Raw genomic sequence first — 10432 nt, forward strand, 5'->3', positions numbered from 1 at the left:
CTAGTTGAGGTGAGGGAAGACTCATAATGCGAAGATGGCAATTTGCCCAACCTCAGTCTATAAATTCAGTGTACTTCTAATTAAAGATCCAATGATTTTTAAAATTCATTCAATTATTCTAAGGTTCATCTTGAAAAATACATATGCAACAATGAGAAAGACAACTTTGAAAAGGAGAAGTAATGCAAAGACAGCTTTAATGTTATAAATTAAAATATGTTTTAAATCTCAATTCCAATTAAAACAGAAATCACTACAGAAATTGGCAAAATGATGAATGAAAGAAATACGAGTTAGAGCCAAATATGCATAGGAAGTTAGTCTATGGCCAAGAGAGTATTGAAATCAGTGGAAAAGCATGGATTATTCAATAAATTGTATTAGGAGGATTGGCAAGCCACTAAAAGAAAAAAGTTGAGATCGCTTGTTCACTTTTTTACACCAAAATGAGTTCCAAATGAGCAAAGATTTAAATGTGAAAACAGGCAAAACAAAAATTCCATATGGATGCTAAATAAAACAAGGTCACTGTCATGGTTTAAATATCAAATGAGTGCTTGAAATAAAGGATAGCAGTAGGGATGTGAAAAGAAAGGAAGGCCAGGCTGGTGAGGGAGGGGAAGCAATTAAGAGGTGGTGGTATTGACAGGGTTGGTGATTGATTGGATACAAAATAGTGTGAAAGGAGGGATGAAGTAGTGAAAAAAAAAAGTGACTGTTTTTTACTCTTGGAATACAATGAAGGCACACTGAGGTCATTATCACCAGCAGGTAAATCCCCCTGCCTTTTCCAAAGCCTGATCCAGACTCTAGTTCCTTGACAGGATGTTCACAAAGCACCCCAATTTGAAATAAACTTTTTCTCAATTACAAATCCATAGCTCCTTGTTTTAACTTATTTTCGCTTGAGCCAAATGACTCATCTACTTCGAGACATTTCCAATTAAGACTTGCTTGAAAGTCTGGATTTGTGACAATGGGCTCATATCTTATATATAGTGTCAATCAGCATCTCTGGACCTCAACTGATTTCTGTTTATAACTCTTCACCTTAATGGGTTGAATTAGAAAGGTAACACCACCTGGTTCTTCGGATCTCAGTCCCTTCGGAGTACCACTGTCCCCATGGAGCTGATGACCCTACAAGAGCTGGGTTTCTAGAAGCTCAGCCTCTACTTAGAGGTGCTTTTACAGATTGAATTATGTTAGTTAAAAAAAAAAAAAATGGACCTTTAGTTAGAAGTGAATTGAATTTATAGATTGAGGACGGGCAAACTGTCATCCCAAGTCAAAGTCAACCTCCATTACTTTAGAATGTGACCTTATATGGAGATAGTGTCTTTACAGAGTAATCAGGTTAATGAAGTCTTCAGCCTGTGCCCTAATGCAATATGACCGGCATCCTTATTAAAAGAGGATTTGAACATAGATACACAAACACGGGGTAAATGTTGTGTGAAGATGAAAACAGAGATGAGGGTGATGGTTCTACAAAGGGACACTAACGATCAGTAGAAAATCATCAGAAACTAAGATGTAGGCAAGGAATAAATTCTCCCTTAAAGCCAAGAGAAGGAATCCAATTTGCCAGCATTTTGATTTGAGACATCTAAGCCCCTGAAATCTGAGATAATGAATTTCTGTTGTTAAGCTACTTAGTTTATGATATTTTGTTACAGCAGCCCTAACAAGCAAATGTAGGTGCCTACATACTTTTTCCTCCTTCCTACACTTTTTAAAGGCTAAGTGAAGTCAAAGGAAGGATTCCTACTCAAAATTATCACCATTTTGCTACTAATCAAACTTTACAAACACCAGTTATGTGGTAGAAGTAGATAAAATTAATCATGGGATGATTTTCTGAGAATTCTAGTTTTATTGGTCATAATTCTTACATACAAATGCTAGAATCCCTTCACTATTTAAATAGAAAATATCTTTATTAAAGGATACTCTAGTGGCTCAATCAATAAAGAATCTGCCTGCAATGCAGGAGACCACCCGTTATGCAGGAAATTCCGTTTGATCCCTGGATTGAAACGATCCCCTGGAGAAGGAAATGGCACTCCACTCCACTATTCTTGCCTGGGAAATCACATGGACAGAGGAGCCTGGTGGACTACAGTCCATGGGGTTGCAAGAGTCAGACATGACTTAGCGGCTAAACCACCACCGGATAATACCAAGTATCCCAAGACGGTGGGAAGTGGATCTTTGATGCTGGACAGTTAGTGTATAATCACATAAGGGCTTCTCTAGGAAAAACCGTACTTGGTACTGTGAGTGAGTAGATGTCAGAAGTCCCAATGTCTCCTTGCCTGAAGGAAGAGCTGACTCTGTCTCCAGACCTATTGTGTCCTCACACTGTTCATTTCCAAACCCAAGTCCAATCTAAAGAAACCAGGTCACATGTTCGAACCCTAGCTGCAAAGAATCATGATAGAGATTTTCTGTCTTTCTCTATAAGATAGCTAGACTTATAAAGTTGGAAATTACCAAAATAAATGGAAAGTGCTCAAAGATAACCACCAAAGGTTCTAATTATGATGGATGCAACTCAATCATCAACCTGCAATAGTGTGTGAACAAGACTCTAGTTTGGGCCCATGTGTTATCACTAGAAAAATAGATAACCAGAAAACATGATGTGAAATATATCAGCATTTTTGTTGGTGTGTTTATGAAAAAAACTTATTGGAAGAATAAGATACCTTAGATAGGATCCTGGAATAGAAAAGCATATCAAGTGAAAACTAAGGGAACTTGAATACCAATTCATTGGTTTTGACAAATGTACTGTACTCATGTCAGCTGTTAATAACAGGAGAAATTGAGTGGGGAGTGTAGAACTCTGTATAATCTTTGTGATTCTTTTATAAACCTGAAATAAAATTATAAAATAAAAACTATTAATTAAAATCTATTAAAGTCATTTTTTCTCTGAGAAAGGAAATAGCAGGCTGTGATAATTTATTTGAGAAAGGAAATAAGACTTCATATTGTCTCCTCCACTTACAGGACCTAGAAAGGAAGGGGAAAGGAAAGACTGTCATGTCAGCGAAACAGCCAACCCTTCTAGGCCACTGAGGATAAGATGTAGGACTCAGGAGCATGGGCAAAGCTGGAGGACATGGTGTTAAGTGAAATAAGCCACAGAAAAGCAAGTACTGCACTATTCCACTTATACGAAGTATCCAAAATAGTCAAATTCATAAACTCAACGAATGGAATGGCAGTCATCAGGAGTTAGGGGAGGGGATGGGTGTGTGCTTGTGCTAAATTACTTCAGTCTGCATCTGACTCTTTATGACCCTATGAACCATAGCCCTCCAAGCTCCTCTGTCTATGGAATTTTCCAGGCAAGAATACTGGAGTAGGTTGACATGCCCTCCTCCAGGGGATCTTCCTGACCCAGGGATCAAACCCATGTCTCTTACATCCCTGCATTGTCAGCGGGGTTCTTTACCAGTAGCACCCCCTGGAAAGACCTGGGAGGAGGGGTAACTGGGGAATTACTAATCAACAGGCATAAAGTTTCAGTGAAGTGAGATCTAGAGATCTTATGTACAACTTGTTACCTATGGTCAACCATAATGTGTTTCACCCTTTAAAGATGTTATATTTCATGATGTGTTGTTACACAAAAAAATAAAATTAAAAAAAAATTCAAAAACGTGAGATACAGATTTGGGGACGCTCGGTTTTAACAAAGCAAAAGAGTTACAGGACATACAATGGTCAATGCAGAACAAAATTATTCTGAATAATAAATCTAGAGAATCTAAGTGGGACAACCTTCAGGGACAGATGGGGCTTAACCACATGGCATGGATGAGAGGATTTTGCAAAAGTGGACTGTTTTATAATAAATTGAAAGCCCTTTTTGTGCCAAGCTCACTGAAGAACACAGTGTTACAATGCTGGGTATGATTTTTGCTTTTTCAATTTGAAGCAAAGGGGATGATTTCCCAAGCCTGTAACTTTCAGAACAGAATAAAGAGTTTTAAGTGGCTATTCAAACGGGGAGAGCACATGTCCAGCAGAACAAGAACAGAAATGCATAAGGAACTGCAAAAGTAAACAGCCTGTGGGACATTTGGGGTGAGCACTGGAAGTCACCCCAAATGACTTGGTTTGAATATTTCCCCTGAGATTCCTAAGTTGAAACTTGAATGCACAATGTCATTATGGGTCCAAGCTCATTCTGCTTATCACACCACAGGCCAATAATTTGGAGATGTGTTGAGGCAAGGAATACGAATTTTGGAGAGCCAGCCAATTGAGAAGATGACAGACTAATGTCTCAAAATAACCATCTTACTGAGATCTGGATGCCAGGTTCTTTTATAGATCAGAGATGGGGGCAGTGAAGAAGCAAAATAAAAAGGCCACTAATTTTGCAAATATCTCCTAGAATGACAAATCTCAGGCAGGGGGTGTGTTAATTTTTTTCCTTCCTGCCATCTACAGATGGACAGGGTTCTGAACAAAGACACTTTAGTTTAACAGTCATGCCGAGGGGCAGGGTTCTCTGACCCAGGCCATTGTGTATGATTATAATAACAAACACAACAAAAAGCAAGTTAGAGACACAGTTCCAATAAGGAGTCAGAGTTGACTTCTCCCTGCAACAATATGATAGTACTGGGGAGGTGGGGAACGAGGAGGTGCATGGACTAAGATAGAAGTCCCACACAATGTGAAACTTCCATATGGATTTTATTTACACTTTAAGGATAGGGTGGCCTTAGCTGACAACTGTATTATGGAAAAAAACAAATTGAAGTCTTGTCACTATAACTGACCCATAGCTTCATGTCCAGGCAGGGAAAATTTAAACTTGGCTCAGGGAGGTAGTCTGCTCATCTCTTGACCCCAAGAAGGGATGAGTATCATTTGAAGCCTTTTGGAAAATGATCATAGCTACAAATGATTTTCTGAAACTAGTTCTTGGTAACCAGAGAACAAATCTTCTGATACTTGGGCTTTTGATTGCCTTGGTTTTCAGACCTGAGGACTCCAGGAGAGTGCTGAAAATGGTTTTCTGAAAAAAGCTCTCATTTACTTTATCTTAGGTATCCCAGCTGGCTCAGTGGTAAAGAATTCACCTTTTGATGCAGGAGAGGCCTGGCATGCTGCAGTCCACTGGGTCGCAAAGAGTCAGACATGACTGAGCGACTGAACTGAACTGAACTGAAATATCATTTTCTAAGTTAACTAATAATAGGCATTTCTCGAAAGAATTTATTTATGAGAATTTTATATTGACCCCTTGTAAAATTTTTGTTATTAAAATGACAAGTCGAAGTTAGACTTAGGGCTAGCATTTTTTTTTTAGCTTTTTTCAAGAAAATGTAGTTGCTATTAAGCTTAGATAAGATTTGGGAGCATTCTACAAAAGAAGAAAAATCAAAAGATCTGTACTGGAAAGACAATTGTGCTTATCAGTTCAGTTCAGTTCAGTCACTCAGTCATGTCCAACTCTTTGTGACCCAGTGGACCGCAGCACGCCAGGCCTTCCTGTCCATCACCAACTCCCGGAGTTTACTCAAACTCATGTCCATTGAGTTGGTGATGCTATCCAAGTATCTTATCCTCTATCATCCCCTTCTCCTCCTGCCTTCAATGTTTCCCAGCATCAGAGTCTTTTCAAATGAGTCAGCTCTTCACATCAGGTGGCCAAAGTATTAGAGTTTCACCTTATGAGTCCCTTTAAAGTGAAATGTAAAAATGTTATTGGGGAAACACTTCATATGAATTATCTTGTGTTTTCTCTTCTCAAGCAAGATATCCAAGCTAAAGCAAAGGTTAAAGTAGTACATACTCTTTAATGCAAATGCAAATTAATTTAATCTGTCCCTGATAAAAGTTATCAGCAGTTGTCATCTAAGCATTTATTTCTAACTAGAGAAAAGATATAATTTTTTTCTTTTTCTTGATTCTGAATTTCCTCAAAGCCATACAAACATTGGGTATAATTTGAGAAAGAAAAAAAAAAATCAGGAAACATTAGTTTTCCTTTCAAACTCTGATTCTTAATGTGACCATTAATTATGTTTAATTTATCTTCTCCAAAATATTTCTTTTTGTGCCAAGATTCTTTTTCATCCTCATAGAAAGAGGTTCATACCTACTCTCTGCAAATAGATGCACGTAGATCTCACTCGAAGGTTCTAACTCTTTTCATTAAAGTTTGGTCCAGTTTCTAGGGCTTCCCTGATGGCTCAGATGGTAAAGAATCTGGCAAAGAATGAGACCCGGGTTTTAGCCCTGGGTTGGAAAGATCCGCTAGAGAAGGGAACGACAACCCACTCCAGGTTCTAACATTTATTTTATAGAGTCCAAACTTTTTCATTTATTTTTACTTGTAACATTCAAAGCAAACATATATAACAGAGTATGTTTGTTTAGACTTGTTTACATTTATGAATTCTGGCATTTCCAAAACTTAAAATATAACATGTAAAAAAAAATATAGGGTGACAAATTTTCTTGCAGAAAATGAAATATAAAAATGACATTATATAGGCATCACCTCACTTCAGAGACTGCACATTATTAAGAAAACAATGGTAGTTTTCAAGTAAGGCAGGGCCTGGTTTGAAATATGCCTTTTATCACTTATTGGTTGTATGAACTCTAAGGATATTCTTAGCATCTTAGAACCTTCTTGTCCTCATCTGTATTAGGGTATGGTAATAAATGCTTCAAAGACTCACTCTCTCTAGCATCTTTGTGCTTTCCTTCTGTAGTATTATGTCCATCAGAATATAAGATTCGTTTTTTAAAAAAAATCCACCCTTGACCTCAGTTTCCCCTCCAGTGATTGCCTCTCTTATTGCTTTCTACCCCACGGAACAACTTCAAAGAGCTTCACTTTCTTATCTTTCAATTGGTTTCCTCCAGTCTGCCTTTTGTCCCATCACCATGTCAGAGGCTCTGCAACCTTCATGTGATCGACCTAGATGGACATTTTCTTATCTCATCTTTTCTTACCTCACAGTGGTATTTAACACAGCCCATCATTCTATTCTTTAGGAAGCTGTCTTCTCTCTCTACTCATAATATGAGCAAGGAAACTGGTTTTCTTCCCACTTTAATAGCTATTCCTTATGGGTCTCCTGTGCAGACTCCTTTTATCTTCCAGCTCGTGAATTCTGTAGTGCTTCCAGCCACAGTCTTGGGCTACTTTCCTTATTGATCTTCCATCCCCAGGTATCATCAAAATGCTGAGGCTTTGCTTTCTGTTCATATTTGGTGAATGCAAATTTAGATGTTCACCCCACTTTTTCAAAAGAATTTTAAAGATGTTCACCTCTTTAATCTCTAGACTCATGTGTCCAGCTGCCTACACGTTTATTTAAACATCTCGAAGTCATTTCAAACCACAATTACTCAAAGAAACCCCAAAAACCAAAACTAAAATCTATACACACAGGTCTGCTTCTACCTTAGACGTTTCCTTCCCAGGGACCACACCATTTTCAAGCCAATTATCAAATATCAGATTTGGGTTAACTCCACCTTATTCCTCATTACTCACATTGAAGGGACCCCCCCCCTGCCCCCCAAGCCCTGAATGTCATCCTCCAAACATACGTTGGTATTTCTTCATCTTTACTCATCCAAGCCATCATACCTTCTACTATAGGTTGACTTGTGTCCCTCCAGAATTTTATGGTTAAGTCCTAACCCTCAGAACCTCAAAGGTGTCCTATAAGAAGATAGAGTTTTTACAGAGGTAATTAAGCTACAGTGAGTTCATTAGGGTGAGCCCTAATCCAATACAGTCATTTCCTTATTAAAAAAAAGGGCACTTGGAGAAAGACACATATAGGAGAGTGCAGAAGATGAATACAGAGATCTGGTGATGCTTTTATAAGCCAAGAAATGTCAAAGTATTCAACAAACAACTAGTAGCTAGGGGATAGGCCTGGAACAGACTATTCCTCAGAGGGCCCAGAAGATGCCAACCCTCCCAACACCAGGACCTCAGACTTCCAGCCTCTAGAACTGGGAGACAATCCATTTTTGCTGTTTAAACAAATGAGTTTGTGGTATTTTCTTACATTAGCTCTTGGAAACGAACATATCACCTTACCTATATTCTTGCTCTTAATCGTTTCAGCTTTGTCTATTTCCAGGCTATTCCCTTACAGAGAAAAATGATGGTAAAAAAGGAAAGTAATTCCAGTCAGGTCACTCCCTGTACAGGTGCCTTTTCATTGTGTTTAGAATAAAGCCCAATTCTGTGTCATAGTTTATGAAAGTGAAAGTGTAAAGTGTTAGTTGTTCAGTTGTGTCCAACTCTTTATGACCCCATGGACTGTAGCCCGTCAGGTTTCTTTATATATATATATATATATATATATATAATATATATAAATTTATTTATTTTAATTAGAGGTTAATTACTTTACAATATTGTATTGGTTTTGCCATACATCAACATGAATCCGCCACAGTTATACACGTGTTCCCCATTCGGAACCCCCCTCCCTCCACCCTCCCGTACCATCCCTCTATGTCGTCCCAGTGCACCAGCCCCACGCATCCAGTATCATGCATCGGTTTCTTATCCATGGAAATCTCCAGGCAAGAATACTGGAGTGAGTTGCCATTCTCATCTCCAGGAGATTCTCTTGACCCAGGGATTGAATCTGGGTCTCCTGCCTTGCAGGCAAATTCTTTACTATCTGAGCCACAAAGTTAACTCAGAGTTTATGAGAAGTCCAATGTTGACCCCACCTTATGTTTCAACATCATCTCATAACATTCTCTCCTTCACTTACCCAGTCAGTCATATTTATTTGCAATCACTCCTTGCTGCTGCTAAATCGCTTCAGTTGTGTCCGACTCTGTGCGACCCCAGAGACAGCAGACCACCAGGCTCCCCCATTCCTAGGATTCTCCAGGTAAGAACACTGGTTGCCATTTCCTTCTCCAATGCATGAAAGTGAAAAGAAAGTGAAGTCGCTCAGTCATGTTCGACTCCTTAGTGTATTACAAAATTAATTCCTGATTCAGGGCCTTTCCATGTGTTGTTTCTTCTGCCTGAGACATTTATGCCAGCTCTTTTTTTTTTTTAAAGTATTTATTTACTTACTTATTTTTATTTTGGGCTGTGTTGGGTCTTCACTGCTGCCTGGGCTTTCTCTCATTGCGGCGGGTGAGTGTTAGTCTTCGTTTTGGTGCAACAGGCTTCTGATTGTGGTGGCTCCTCTTGTTGCAGAGCACAGCCTCTAAGTGTGGTGGCATCAGTCGTTGTGGCTCAAGGGCTCTAGAGCATGGACTCAACACAGTGGTGCTCAGGCTTATTTTCTCTTCAGCATGTGGGATCTTCCCAGAACGTTGTCCCCTGGGTTAGCAGGCAGATTTGTAATCACTGGATCACCAGGGAAGTCCCTATGCCAGCTCTTTATATGACTGTTTATTTCTCCTAATAAAGTTTTCTGCTTCAATGCTGAAATATTGTTTTGGAGCCTCTCCCCTACCCTGATTCCCTGTCTCAATGCATCTTCTTTATTTCTACCTCAATATTACACAGAATGTCCACTTATTTAATAATCTACTAGTTCATTTATGTGTATGGTTAAAGCCTATCTCTGTGAAAAATAAAAAGCGTCAGAGTATAAGATCCTAGCCTTCATATTAACAATTTATTTCCAATATCTGACACAGGGTAACTCCCAAATACTTTGTTGAATGAATAAACAAAAGAATGGCCATCAATTACATTTTCAGACTCAGTTGATGCAATATGTACTTCATTTACTCAGCATGTGTTTACTGAGTTCCTTTTACATACGGGACACTATTTTAGACACTAGAACTTCAGCATGAACAACACAGACCAACTCTAAGTCTGGGAAAACAGTAAATACAGAAGCCCTGAGAAAGCAGTGTGCCTGAGCATGGAGCCTGCTGAAAGCACAGAGCCTGCTGACAGGGGAGAAGATTAAGGGTAAGGCTTTGAAATAAGACAAGTTAGAAGAGAGGCAAAAAAATAAAATAAAATTTAAACTATTGGCAAGCAAGGGTCACGACAGAGGGAACAATAAGGCTTTTTATACAGTGCAGGAGAGAGATGGTGACGACTTGAGCCAATGGTAGTAAGGCAGGGCAAGAGAAATGATCAGGTTCTAGGTGATTTTCAAAATAGAGCCCAAAGGAATAACAGATGAATTGGATGTGGGTAGTATTGATCAAAAAAGAGCCCAGTTGTGGATAATTTCCAGGTTCTTGACCTGAGCAACTTAACGAATGGAGTTGTCATTTACGAAATGAGGTCACCTAGGCAGGAGAAGGTTTCAAGGGAAAGATCAGAATCTGAATTTTGGATGTGTTAAATTAGAAATGTCTGATAGACAACCAGATGGAAATATGATATAAGAAGTTGGCTGTATGAGTTTAAAGGTCAATACAGGGGTCA

This window comes from Bos taurus, chromosome 6 (assembly GCF_002263795.3).
Source record: "Bos taurus isolate L1 Dominette 01449 registration number 42190680 breed Hereford chromosome 6, ARS-UCD2.0, whole genome shotgun sequence".
Taxonomy (NCBI): domain Eukaryota; kingdom Metazoa; phylum Chordata; class Mammalia; order Artiodactyla; family Bovidae; genus Bos; species Bos taurus.